Raw genomic sequence first — 13,248 nt, 5'->3', positions numbered from 1 at the left:
AATTAATTTCTAATATATACTAGAGAGAAAAATAAATTTGCGGTTGAGTTTGACACGACATGATAGCACGACTCGAATCGTACACGAAGTCAGCATGTTAGAGTTGACCATTTCCCAACACAAACATAGCTATGACACAACCTAATAACACGAATATCAAACAGGTAGGGTTAGTACCAAATCTACATGACACGAAGTTGACACAAATAACCATACAATGAAAACTTAGTTACACATTTTAATATTATTTCTACTAAAAGTGATCATGACATTTTTCAATCTCTTATGTAAAAGAATAAATAAATAAACCCACCTTCATTTCTTGATCCACGAGCCTAACCAATGACCATACTAACCCAAACCTAAGTGAAAAGCAAGAGCTTCTACCATATGAAGTAAGTGCATATAATGCCAAGACCCTGACGTAAGGATGTCACTCACTCAACTAGAAAGGTAGCAAGTATCCACTTCGATCATAATCCAATAAACCTATTACTAGCGGTGTTCTATCACTTATTTACATGTTCAATGTTATATAAAAAAATCGCATTGATATATTGACACTAATATGTATGCTACAAAAGGCATGTGGGCTCTTATGCATCTTGGTTTTTCATGAATATCATTTGGACCTTGGCCTTTGACGTTGTGATTTTATGGGAGCATGATTCAAAATGTACTGATGAAAAAAAATGAAAAAATGAGACCTAAACACTGTTATCACTTTTTCAGTTTATAAAGACCATGATTAATCACCTTACATAAATCTAGAGTCAAGAAAATTAATTCTGAATAACAAATACACTGACCCACAATACAAATTCGCAATAGAGTAGAATTGAAATGCAGTTTGTTTCAAATTTCGACTCAACCCCTTATTTCCTAAACCACCTAGAGAAGCATTTTATATGAAACTGTATGGCGCAATTGAATTAACATGTATTCTTCAAACCATAGTTGTCAATCCCATACCGCACCAGCCGGTACATACCATACCAGAAAAAAACAGAATCCAAATAGACCAATACCATTTCGGTTAGTTTCTCGGTGAGTACTGGCCAATTTTGTAGATACCGGACAATACCGGCCAAATTGAACGGCATGCAAGCAAAAGTGAATTTCTAAATTTTTTGTTTTATTATATATATTACATATCAAATATGTGATATGATATATGGTGTTACTCTACAAAAACAATACAGTACAACTTTAGATGGTCAAATTATATGCTTAAATTATTTACTAATAGACAACATTTTTAATATATACATAATATTTTTTTAATAAATCCGAAAACATACTGATACCGGTACCAGTACCAATCGAGAAAATGATATTTGTCCAGTACGGGATTAATACCTTTGCTTCAAACTACCATAAACCAACGATTAGCAGCAAAGCTTTATAACCCATGATTTTAATTATCAATGCATCAGCGCAAACAGCATCCAATCAACATGAATCAAAAGTAGGAGATAGAAGCAATTAGAATTAAACAACAAAGATTAAACTAGAGAGAGAGAGAGAGAGAGAGAGAGAGAGAGAGAGAGAGAGAGAGAGAGAGAGAGAGAGAGCCCCAAATCGAAGATGGAAATTCAAACGAGGTATAGGTACTGTTTGTTACGGCTTTGAGGTGATTATAGTTTATTTTAAGCTGAAAAAATTCTGCTTGTAACTTATTAGGTAAGAATAGCATAAATAAGCTGGGGGAAAAAAAAAAAAAAACTGATTATTTGGAAGTTTAGAGCAAGGGTGCCTTTTCTGGTTTTTTATTATCAACTTTTAGCTTAAAAATGTTCCACCAAAGAAACAGGGCCATACCCAACTTGTGAAAGAAAATCAGACAAATCTAATAGATCTACCACAAAATCAACAATAAACATGATCAGTGCGTGCAGATCTGAAAGAAAATCAACAACATCTCCTCACTATGTTTTCAGTATGAAGAGAGAGAGATAGAGGTGATCAAGCATACCGTCCAAAGATCAAGAGAAATCGGTGACGCCTAAATGTTTCGCGGTTGCCCTAGTTGTTTTTGTTTTCTTTGGTTTGCTTTTTTACAAAAGGTTTTCAGTGAGACTTAAGATTGGATTGATAATATAATTTTTTTGTGTGTGTGCATAATTTGACTTTTTTTTTTTTATTGGAAAAAAAAGAGAGATTATTTTGATGAATAAAATGGTACAGACGGTACAACAAAATTATATCAATATTAAGGAGAAAGAAAAAATCAAGTAGCCATCGTTACTAAGGGGTTGTTTGGGGTGTCCTAAATAAGTATACTTTTTGTCTTTTTAGACTAAAAAATTGAGGAAGAAAATATAGATGTTTGGGTTAACTTTTTGACTTTTTATGGAAAAATGTGTAATAAAAAATTGTAATAATTGGTTTGTAGGAGAAAATTAGGATTGGGAGTTGTGCAGCCGTAATTGTTGACTTTTGGTGAATAGTATTAACTTTTTAACTTTTTGAGTAACTTTTTGGCTTTTTGACTTTTCCTGGACATGCCAAACTTGGCCTAAATAGCACATCCCAATAACTAATTAATCAAATCCAAAGTCCAAAACCCCAAACTACGAATGCAACTCAACAGGTTCAAACAAGTTGAAAGCCTATTCAAGCCGAGTCTAGATCATCTAGAGTGATCTCTCTATAGTAAGATCTAATGACTAATATTAAGAGAAATCAAAACGATGTAGTTTTGATTAATACCCCCCCCAAAAAACAACAATGCAAAAACAATGCAGAATGAAGAGAGAGAGGAGAGACCGTCGGTACATGACCAACCCTGCTTTCGCCAGTTGGTGGCCACCCTTCCCAAAAATCCTAGATCTAGCCCACTATCCATATATCGAACCCAACTTCACCACCACCGATGGCTAGAGATGGTGGGGGATAGGTAGCTGCCGGCAAGAGGGTCGAACTCCTTCTGATTCACTGGCGACAACTGTGGCAGCTAGGGGTGTTAAAAAAACCGATGGAATTGGTAAACCAATCTAATCCGGTCCAAACAGTCGGTTTAGTCTGATTTTTTTAGTTACGATTCTGGTTCTAATTTTGAAAATGGTGGAACGGTTCAATTCAGTTCGGTTCCCGGTTCCAAGGCTTTGGTTATGGTTCCGAACCGAACCGGACCAGACCGTAACATATTTGTTTATTATTTTTTATTTTTATATAAAAAATTTACGGTTCGGTTACGGTTCTATTTTTCTGGAACCATAAGAAACGGTTCGGTTCCTAATTTACTCTGAAATTGGACCAATCCGATCCGTGTACACCCTTAGTGGTGGTGAGACCCAAGTCGTTTTCCGAACGACAATGACGTCTTTTGTTTTTTTTAGGTTGGGTTGCTCAACATAGATCTGGGTCGTCGCCGTTTTGTCATTGGTCTCGCCGTTCGGTTGTGGGTTTCATATTTTGCCTTGGGTTTTGCATTGTTCACCGTGAGTCTACGTCATTCTACCAAAGCTAGCTCGCCCCAAGGGTTGCTAGTAAGAGATTTGTGAAGAGATGTGAAGAGAAGGAAGAGAGAGATCTCTTCGTTTTTATTTATTTATATTTAAATCTTTGCATTAAGTAAAACGAAATCGTTTTGGCCAAAATGATGTCGTTTTAATAAACTGTAGGAAAATTCTAGAGAGAACTCTAAAAGATCCTAATGCATTCAAGCCTAGCCCAAGTTCTACTGAGAATAGTTCAAACCTGCCCAAGCCAATCCAAATTTCTATGCTCAAGTCCAAACTGAGCTAGGCTCGACTTACCCGAATTGCACAGAGATTCAAGATTTCATTTTCTAGGTTGATTAATTTATTAAAATTAGACTCGATTAACATTTTTTTTGATAAAAAGTAAATAATATATATAATATGAGAGAGATGTGGAGGGGAAAGATAAGAATTGAAGAACAGATGCGCCGTTGCAGTGGTTTGTAATTTATGAGTGAGAAAAGAAAAAGATTTGTGTTATGTTTGTTACTTGTGTATATAATATATAAAATAAATATGATCTAATAATCTAAATTATTTTAACATCAATAATTTATATGTATATTTACGTATTTTATGTATTTATATATATATACAATTCAGGCTTCAAGTTATCTAATGTCTCTATCCAAGCCAATTCAAATTCAATTCAAGTGTTTGGGAAATGGGTTGACTTTTTGACTTTTTGGCTATTTTAGCCTGAGGTTAAAGCGTTTGTTTGTGTTGGCTTTTTGACATTTGTGAGAGAAAAAGTGAAATGATTATGATTTGGATGTGACATTTTGTCCTATTGGCTTTTTAGTCTATTTTATCTTTTTGTAGCTAAAAAAGCCACCAACCTCAAAAAAGACACTTGCCAAACGAGGGCTAAATTTCTGCCCAAACTCTTACTAAACTTAAACATATATTGCCCGAGTACTAAAAAAGTTTTGGATTGACCTTGGGTTGCTCAAGTTGAACCCACTCAAATTACACTCCTAAATCAAACAACCAACACAAGAACCGAATATCAGACCAAACAAATGACAACAATGCAAAACTCCCAATAAACAATAGACAACTCCATCACTTTAGCCCTCAAAGCACCAACACAATAACTCTACAAAAAAGTGGCAACAAACTAGACCCATCAGGAACCCCAAAGAGAACGGCAACAAGAGGCCCAAATTCCATATCAGCAACAACCCAAGGCCAAATATCAAGGCATCGACTTCCAAACGACTAGTAACAGCAAATTGAGATCCAGACTAAAAGTCCATCAAGACAGATATCCCCCACATAAGAGACTATTCAATCCTAAGAGCGAAAGTAGGATACAAAATGTGAGATTAAAGAGAAGTTTTAACTAATTTATTAAATTATAAAATTGATAAGATTTTGTCAATCTCTCCTTTTAATCCCGAGTCAATCCAAACATAAAATATGATATACGATTCAAAAGAATTGATAATCCCAAAACTACCTATCTTAAAAATGTTAATCATATCTAATCCAATCCACTCAAATAAATGTAATCACAACTGTACAACCAATAAAGACAACATATTTCTATCTGCAATTGTTAAAATATTTGCAGTATGCTGGCATAAAGCATGATCTGCAACACTAGAAACATAGAACCCATGATGACTATATGAAATTAATTTAGAATTTATTAATTACATATATTGAAAGGTTGAGTTCATTAGGATCTTGAAGAGTGAAGGATCTTGAAAAGTGAAGGGTAGGGTCACTTAATTAGGTTCAAAGTGTCCTGATTGTATGTGAAGGCACATGTTTGAATTAATTGTTAGCCTTAGATGTATCCAAAATCACTATATAAATTGACATGTGATCATTTGAGGATGTACAAGGAAGAAGAAGAAATTTAGAAGTAAAACTTAGTTAAGTTCTTACAAAGGTATTTGTGCAGGGTAGGGTCACTTAATGAGGTTCAAAGTGTCTTGATTGTATGTGAAGGCACATGTATGAATGAATTAATTGTTAGTCTTAGATGTATCAAAAAATCACTATATAAAGTGACATGTGATCATTTGAGGATGTACAAGGAAGAAGAAGAAATTTAGAAGTAAAACTTAGTTAAGTTCTTAAAAAGGTATTTGTGCCCCTCAAGAGCTCTATACGACCTTTGGGTCGTAGATCTCCACAAATCTCTAGTTTATCTTCTTCACACACACGTCATATTGAGTTTTATGTATGGCTTATTAGTGTCCACCATATTATGCTAGCTTCTAGAAATTCATGAGTTCCTAGACAGAACAGAACAGTCTCATTGTTAACATAGTATGAATCAATTTTTCCTGGTCTGGATATCTCCAAAGAAACCCTAATGTGTAGATTTTGCTTGTACATGTTTTACTTGAATTTGTGTTAAAACCTATCACCTACTTCACCCACTTAAACCTACTCCACTAAACCTAACCCACTACACCACTACCACCTCCACTTCACCTACTCCTTACCTACTACACACTCACCCTCTTCTATATATAGGAATCATGAATCATTGTAACAAATAGAACATTATATCAATCAATAATACATAATTCATTCTCTCTATTTCTCTATACATCAAATTTCTACATGGTATCAGAGCTATAGGTTAAGCTCTTGGTGTTCTTCGCCTTCCGGCGGGCGGCAACCTTGCCTTGACCGCCCGCCGGATTTCATTTCCCTATACAAATCATAACCCTCTCAAGGCTTGTGCAGCCCGTGGAGTGTACTGTTCCACTGTGATCACAGCTGTCACTGCTCAGAACACCATTGGAGTTCAGGGTGTGAACATTGTGCCCGAGGATTTTGTTGCAGAGCAATTAAAGTCCGTGCTGTTTGACATGAATGTTGATATTGTGAAAACAGGCATGCTTCCTTCCATTGGCATAGTCAAGGTTCTTCATCACTGTCTCAAGCAGTTCCCAGTTAGAGCTTTAGTCGTTGACCCTGTAATGGTATCTACAAGTGGAGATGTACTGGCTGGACCTTCCACACTTATGGAATCTTTAGTGGGTTTTGATGAGGGCAGAACAGCATTGACATCTGAAGAAGGTGGAGTGCTTGCAGTGGTCGAAGTTCTGGAAAGTGGGTCTCTTCAAAGCCGTGAGCACGCAGTGGATGTGTGAGGCTTCCTCACCAGAGTGTTTCTCTCCATTGTTACTTGGAATCCAAAACAAACCAATACTTTGCCTTTCTTTCTTTTTCTCTTCCCTTTTCCAACCTTCTCCACTCATTTATTTTATTATTATTTTGTACAAATCCAACCCATCCTTTTTCTTTTTCATTCTTTCCACACACTCATGTTCCCCACTCAACTTTTTTACTCCATCTTTTGAAAAACAACCAACACACCCGCCCACAACTTTAAATCTCCCATTTCTTTTTTAATTTTTTATTACTTTCACATTCACACACTTCTCTTCAATTTTCTTTTCTTTTAAAAAAAAAAAACAAAACAAAAAAAAAAAAAACAAAAACAAAAACAAAAACAAAAAAAGACGCAGGAAGATCTGCACACCAAACTCATTTTATTCATGTCAGGGCTCACCCCGATCACCATGTTTCCACATACAAAAAAAAAAAAAAAAAAAAAAAAAAAAAAAAAAAAAACAAACAAACAAACAAACAAACACCCACATTCACAGGTGGGATTTTTCTTCTCTACTCTGCCGCCGGTCTTTTCTTCTTGCCTCCGTCCTGGGCGGCCCTTGACCGTGTTGCCTCCGTGTTTCCCACTCCACTGGGCACGATCACTCCACCATACTCCTCTACTGCAGCATATGGCGGACCTCCAAATCGGAACATCACGGTGGCCTTCCGCTTCAGCTCCTTATTTTCCGCCTTTAGCACACTTAACTCTGCTCGCGCATCCTTATACATGCGTTGGAGCAGAGCCAGTTGGGCGTTTAACTGCTGCACCTCATTTGCCCTACTCTGCAGCCGGTTCGACAAATTTGTAACCGCAGTCATGGTTTCCACACATGACTTCAGAGTATACTGATTGGCCTCAATATCAGTTTGCACCGCCATTTTTTGCTCCACCGACCGCATCGGAAAGTTCAAAGGAGCAAACCCAGAAGTGTTTAGTTGGGGTTCACTGGCCACCGCACCAGTTATTTCTCTTGTGGACTCGTTCAGTTCTGGAAAGAGCGTAAGCAGACCACGGGAAGAGGAGGCCATGTTCTGAGTAGCTGGACGGGAAGAAGAGGCCATGTTATGGTTGCTGAGTGTTTCAGAGATGGGTTGGTTACAGAGTGTTTACAGAGTGTTACCAGTGTATCTCTCTCAGCCCACGAAGAGTTTTTTCAGAGGTTTCAGACTGGTTTGATTTCCACATGTTCTCTCAGCCTCCGCCTTCATTTATATAGCACATGACGAAGAGGCCGACACGCGCACTGTCGATCACGTGCATCGCCGCGTGTCTGGCGCACCTTTTGATGGCACGTCTTTTTATGGATTGGGCACGCCTTTTGATGGCACGCCTTTTGATGGATTGGGCACGCCTTTTGATGCCTCGCCTTTTTGAAAGATTGGGCACACCTTTTGAGGGTGCGACTTTTTAAGGGTCCGACAAGACTCTGTAAACTGTCCCGACATTGATTCCGGTTAGCTCCTTTATGGGTCCGACAAGACTTTGTAAACTGTCCCGACATTGATTCCGGTTAGCTCCTTTATGGGTCCGACAAGACTCTGTAAACTGTCCCGACATAGATTCCGGTTAGTTTCTACAAGGGTCCGACAAGACTCTGTAAACTGTCCCGACATTGATTCCGGTTAGTTTCTACAAGGGTCCGACAAGACTCTGTAAACTGTCCCGACATTGATTCCGGTTAGTTTCTACAAGGGTCCAGCAAGACTCCGTAAACTGTCACAACAACTGTCACAACAGTGTCTGTTACAACGGTCCGACATGACCCCGTAAACTGTCTTCTACATCGGTCCGACATGACCCCATAAACTGTCTTCTACATCGGTCTGACACGACCACACAGTGTCTGCTACAACGGTCCGACATGACCCCATAAACTGTCTTCTACATCGGTCTGACACCGCCATCCAGTGTCCTCTACACCGTTATGACACCACCATACAGTGTCCTCTACATGGTTATGACACCCCCATACAGTGTCCTCTACAACGTTATGACACCACCATCCAGTGTCTTCACCAATGGTCTGACACGACCATACAGTGTCTCTTATCCTCTTTTATTTTTATGTATTTTCTTGTTTTGTTACTCTCTCCAAACTCAAGTTGGCTAGTTCCTATCCCCCTTGAGTTTGCGGGGGGCTGTTAAAACCTATCACCTACTTCACCCACTTAAACCTACTCCACTAAACCTAACCCACTACACCACTACCACCTCCACTTCACCTACTCCTTACCTACTACACACTCACCCTCTTCTATATATAGGAATCATGAATCATTGTAACAAATAGAACATTATATCAATCAATAATACATAATTCATTCTCTCTATTTCTCTATACATCAAATTTCTACAATTTGTTTACAGAAATTACCTTGGTGACATCTTCTTCTAAGTATATAAACCAAGATGTCAACATGTGCTTTTCAAATTTCATAGTGATCCTGCGACAACCACAAAATCAAAGACAATAAATAAATAAGAAAAAAAATCCTTTTGCAGATACAGAGGATGAAATGTATCTAATGATTTTATTCAAGTTGGTGCATAAGGGTGATTGGGGGTAGATTAAGCACTTCCTTGAGCTACACCCAAATGCACTGAGTGCCAAAATTTCATCTTTCGGCGAGACAACCCTCCACATTGCAGCCCTAGCTGGACAAGTAAAGATTGTGGAGGAGCTGGTCCATATGACAAGTGTAGAAGATTTGACACTTAAAAATGATTACGGTGAAACAGCTCTTTCTCTTGCTGCCGGAGGTGGAATCACAAGGGTTGCCAAGCCTTTGGTGAGAAAGAATCATGCCTTGCTAGGGATTAAAAATATTTATGGTGTCATCCCAGCTGTTGTGGCTGCTCAATTCGGCCATACAGATATGGTATATTTTCTTTATTATATGACTGAAGAGGAAGACCTAGATCCTGAATCAAGTAACCAAGGTGCTAAGCTTCTTATTACTTGTATCGTTGCCCAAATATATGTTAATAAAATTTAAATTTTCATTAATATTAGCAAAAAATTAACTAGCAAGTAGTTTTACTGATTCCCTTAAACGTATGTGTTGGCAATGCCATAGATATTGCTTTGGATATGGTACTACAGTTCCCAGAATTGGCTACTGCCATATTGGAGGAACATTCTGGTGGAACACCAAATACATTGGCTACTAGAAACCCAGTATTCCCTAGTGGAACTCAGTTGGTGTTTGGAAAAAATGGATCTACTCATGTGGGTATTTTTATTCACTCAACTAAACTTTTATTCTCGGTCCACTCGTTTACAGGTTTCATCTAAACCCCCTATACTGGGGAAGACAGCCCAAACTTTGAATTTAATTCAGATAAAAGAGAGGAAATAACAAACTTCATTTTGAATGGGTGAATAGTATTTATCCCATCAGAACAAAAATGATTTCAAACAATTTTAGGAGTTCAAATTATAGACCTGAAATGCAGGGTACATTCACTAGGAGTTCAAATTCAAGATTCTAATGGTTGTACACTTGCAGCACTCAGTCCTTTGTATGGACTAGTATGGGATCTCCTAAAACTCCTAGGTATATGAAGGGTACATTCACTTCAATCCTATTTTGTATTTTTTTATGTAGGTCTTTAACTTTGTTTTGATTGCAGGCCCCTACATCAAGCATGTGTATGTTATAAAATTAAAACATGCTCAAGTCCTTGAGTTGTTGAACTGCATTTCCCAACATATATCAGCTTTGAATCATTCACAAATAAAGGATACAGAATTATTTCAAGCAGTATTCAACGCTATTAAGCATGGGAATGTTGAGTTTGTCAAAGAGATCCTCACAGCGTATCCTGATATCGTATGGATTGTTGATGAGCACATGCACAACATATTTTTATATGCAGTTCTGCAACGGCAAGAAAAGGTTTTCAGCCTTTTACATAAAATGGGGCCGAAAAAGAACATAATAGCAACTAGCTTGGACAAAGATAGAAACACCATCTTACATCACGCGGCCATGCTATCACCTTCTTCTCATCTTGACGGCATTTCTGGTGCAGCTTTGCAGATGCAGAGAGAGTTACAATGGTTTGAGGTGACCCACACACATTTTCCACATCTTCGAATCCTTTTTTTTTTCTTTGGTTCTTGCAAACAAGTGTCCCTAGAGCACAAGAAAAAGACCAAAAAAATTAAAAAACACGACACTTTTCACTGAATTCAATGCACCTTTTATTTTTAATTTTATTTAAATGAATACACTTTTTTAACATTTTCACCTATTTTCAAGACACAACTGACCTTAATCCCAATATTAAACAATGCCCCAAGGGCACTCTATAGCATTTGCCTTTTCCTGTTCCTATTTTTATTTGGGGGTTAAGCGTTAAATATGCCAGCAAAATTGCAGGAAGTAGAGAAAGTTGTTTTGGTTCGTGCCAATTCAAGGACACTAAAATGTTTGCCAGAGTCTAGTAAAACCTAACTTGGACAGAAAAACTATGCAAGTCAGTTGGCCTCTATTATCTCCTGGGATAGTTCAACCATTTTAATATTTTATACAGAAGTAGATTGGTTGGTGGCTAATATTTCAGAATATCAAAAAAATCTACTACCACATGACATTGTTAAAATATTGCATGCACATCTTGCTGCAATTTTAGTTCCACATGATGGTCTAGTTCCTACCACATTATTTTTGTGCTTAGTTATAGGAATCGTGAAACTAGGTGGCGAATCTTCGTTTGCGTTTCTTAGAAAGAAACGTGTAAGAATCACGTTTCTGTAGAGACAGAAACGCGATCCTGTCCAAGATGGGATCGTTGGTGGAAATAAAACAACTCAGAAGCAATAAATAAAACTAAAAATATGGATCTGAAGCAGATTTTAGGTATGGATCTTAAGCACAAATACAAAAAGAAAAGCAAAACCTAAATAACTACAAGATTTAAATATTAGTTACAGAATTTGGGTATTTAGCTGAAGCAGAGAGTGGCTAAAGAAAACTTGTAAATCATCAGTTTTAGGGCACTTCCATGAGCAGAGTAATTTCCGAAAATAGTTGATGCACACATACATACATTACACCACAATCAGCGAAGGATGGCTCTGGGTGTGCTATTGGTGATGCAATTGGTGACATTGAGGGTAGAAAATTTGTATTGTGTGTGGGAAGAAAGGAGAAAGGAGAAAGGTGAGGGGAGAGGGGCGAGGGAAGGGATGTGAGAAATATTGCACCTATCAAAGAGAGAAGGAAGAGGTACTGTAAAGTCGGTGGGCAACAAGGAGGTCGATCCTTAAAGAAGCTCGATCGTCGATCCTTGATCATCAAAGGGAGCTTGATCGTCAAAGCAGAGGCAGTGGGACTATGAAGTTAGTGAATGAGAGAAGATAGGAAGGAAAATAAGTAATGATGATGGGTAAGGTAGTGGTGTTGGGGCTTAATTAATTTGTGAGAGTGTAGTTTAGTTGTTCAATAATTAGAGTTAACTTGTACTACCTTTTCAACATGTACTATTTTTAAATGACTCTGATATTTTATTTTTCAATGCCAATAAAACAAGGTAGGATAATTTTTAAATTCTGATGGGATTTTTGTCTCTTTGTTAAAATATGAATCGTTAGATTGATTTAATTTAATAGCTAAAAAATGTCCAAGAGACAAATTATCTTTCAATGATTGAGATTATTTGTTCACATACATTCTACGGTGGATATACATTTTCTCTTTATGTTTCTTCTTCCCTTCCATCCCTCTGTCTTTAGCTAGCTCTCTCTCTCTCTTTCAAAATTCAAAATTGGGTTGCCTTCTTCATCTCTCACTCTCAGAGTTCACTCTTCATCTTCAATCTCACTAGCAATGGTCACGACCTCACCCCTATTAGTCACCCATTCCCCGAAAAACCAAATACATAGCAAATCGGCGACTTCGCAGATGGTGGGTTTGTTGGGTGCTAGCCTTGCTAGACCGGTGGATCCAGATCAGTGACATCGCAGCAACAGATCGGAGGGGAGGATTTTCTTGACCTTGGTGGGTTTGTTGGGTGCTAGCCTTGCTAGATCGGTGGGTCCAGATCGGTGACATCGCAGCAACAAATCGGATGAGAGGATTTTCTTGACCTTAATCATCAGTTTCTCAATGCTCAATAGGTCATCTCTCTCTCTCTCTCTCTCTCTCTCTGTTTCTTTAATATGACTATATTTATTCATTCCTCGTGAGGTTCTCCAAAATTTTTTGGCGCTTAACATGCCCGCCCTCTGTTTTCAATGAAACCCACCTTAGGTTAGTATGGGGACATAATTTTTGAATGACAACACATGGCCAAGATGTCACCGAAGTGCCAGCCGAGGTGCCACGTGTCCTGGTCATGATGCCGAGATGATCTCCGTTAGGCCGAGGTTATCAACGAGAATACCGGAATCCGAGATAAGCGGATAAAGAACAAAAGTCCTAAATTGGGAGGAGACTTCAGTTTGGGTAAAGATGAGACTCTTAGAGAGCTTATCCTGATCCTATTGGGAGTCCAAGATTAGCAGTAATCCTGAATCCATTGGAGTTAGGCTTCCATTGGGACTAGGATTGAGTTGGCTATAAAAGAGAGGCACCCCTATGGGTCTGAGGTATGTCTTTTTATGCTCAAGCT

The 13,248-nt window shown here is 38.0% G+C and overlaps 2 long non-coding RNA genes across 4 annotated transcripts in view; both read right to left on the bottom strand.

Moving 5' to 3' along the window:
- LOC114323079 (uncharacterized) overlaps window positions 1–12,063 on the bottom strand; it is a 28,416-nt gene extending 16,353 nt beyond the window's left edge. The window contains exons 1-4 of one of the 3 annotated variants that reach the window (XR_003651017.2): window positions 11,682–12,063; window positions 10,612–10,769; window positions 10,448–10,511; window positions 9,005–9,074 (exon numbers count right to left, since the gene is read on the bottom strand). This is a non-coding gene — a long non-coding RNA (uncharacterized LOC114323079). The remainder of the gene's footprint in view (window positions 1–9,004; window positions 9,075–10,447; window positions 10,512–10,611; window positions 10,770–11,681) is intronic. The other 2 variants (XR_003651016.2, XR_003651015.2) reach the window with 2 other exon arrangements.
- LOC145798929 (uncharacterized) lies at window positions 6,193–8,985 on the bottom strand. The gene is made up of 2 exons (XR_014340829.1): window positions 7,997–8,985; window positions 6,193–7,960 (listed from the first exon to the last, which is right to left on the bottom strand). It is a non-coding gene; the product is annotated as an uncharacterized LOC145798929 (long non-coding RNA).
- Window positions 12,064–13,248: the final 1,185 nt, after the last annotated feature.

This window comes from Camellia sinensis, chromosome 9, assembly GCF_055761805.1.
Source record: "Camellia sinensis isolate YWXY chromosome 9, ASM5576180v1, whole genome shotgun sequence".
NCBI classification, from domain to species: domain Eukaryota; kingdom Viridiplantae; phylum Streptophyta; class Magnoliopsida; order Ericales; family Theaceae; genus Camellia; species Camellia sinensis.
Note: the sequence above shows the minus strand (reverse complement) of the source record. Positions and strands in the feature narration are given on the sequence as shown.